Raw genomic sequence first — 1,523 nt, 5'->3', positions numbered from 1 at the left:
TTAGTGATACATAATTAATCCTAACAGGTATCTTTAACTGGGCTCTATTAAGTACATTTAATAGAAAGTACGGTTATCACCAGATCTCAGCCCTGAAGCTCTCATTCTGCTCCTTGGAAAAAACTGAAAGCCTACTACCTCACTCTGATGTAAGGTTTTTGATAACCCATCTCCAAGAACCCAGGCTCATATTTTGGTCTGATCCCATTCACTTGTATTATGCGATCCCCTCTAGTCTTTTTTTGTAATATGAAAGTAGGAAATTATCACTTGCCTATGAATTCGGGAAAGAATTTGGACTAAACAGCACGTGTCCACTGGCCAAGCTCAAGCTGCATTGGGATGGCAGATCTAGACAAATTCACATTGCACCCATCCACACCACACTCAGTGTTATTGTGGCCAGAGTCACACAGAAAGCAAAGCCAGCAGCATACAAAAATTTGAATGCACAAAGACTACAAATACTATTGAACAAGCCCCACTTGCAGCTAATTAAGGCTGGCCAGAACCTTCTGTGATTCAAACCTGCACTCTCTGTTCAAGCAAAACTTCAGGGAAGCCTGGCAAGAGCAGTGACTGAGCCACAGGTGCAGGAAAAGCTGTCTGGATCTGGGAACTGCTTTCATAGCACGTGGTGATGGAGAACGGCCCGCATCAGACCATGCTGGTTGGGCATGGTAACCAGGAGCTAATCACACAGTGATCTCTCGTGCCTTTCGCTTGTTTTATGAAAAAGAGATTCTGCCAAGTGGTTTCAAATCAAAATTCTTCCTAATCAGGAAAGAAAGAAAGTTCATGTCAAATGGTGTTCAGTAGGAATTAATCAGAAACACAGTCCTGAAAGCACAAGCCTTTTTAGTTAAGCAAAAAGTTGCCACCAGCTAATGTGCAAGACAGTAATGATTAGCCATCTGGTGAAAGTTCCTGCTAAGCTTGCCATCTTACCCACTATGCTGAGGAAAGCAGAAGGTGGATCAATTACATTCTGTCCCTGCCTGCAATTGTGTGGTCATCTTTAGGAACAAGACACAAATGCAATCAGGAACTGTAACTGTTCTGACTTTTCAGCAGCCCTTTTTTTTTTTTTTTTTTAAAATGGCTGCATCCCAACTATATTATTTAAAATAAAAATTACCTATTGCCTTTCTGAAACCTGAATTTATCCTCAAAGCTTTATCAACCTTTGTTATTTTTGCCCCTTTGTTTCCTTCTGCAAAAATTGCAGCTGCCAGGAGGCTTCCCAGTCATCTAAAGAGCATCTGTAAACAAGAGCAGAGACAGATGGCTGCAGTTCAGTTTAAACCAGCGCAAGATCCAGCCTCTCCCCTGCATCGCAAGTACTACCCATAAAAGATAGACGCACAGAACCAAACAGGAATGCAGCAGTCCCAGATAGAAAACAACTATGTATATACAATCTGATTAGGAAGAAGTCGTTGTGAGGACAGGGTGCTGAGGTTTCATGTACAGTGAACGTCCATTATAACTGTACAGCCTTCCAATCATACAATGGGGTGTAA

This window comes from Nestor notabilis, unplaced genomic scaffold, assembly GCF_000696875.1.
Source record: "Nestor notabilis isolate BGI_N333 unplaced genomic scaffold, ASM69687v1 scaffold27379, whole genome shotgun sequence".
NCBI classification, from domain to species: domain Eukaryota; kingdom Metazoa; phylum Chordata; class Aves; order Psittaciformes; family Psittacidae; genus Nestor; species Nestor notabilis.
The sequence above is the reverse complement of the archived record's forward strand: the minus strand, read 5'-3'. Positions refer to the sequence as shown.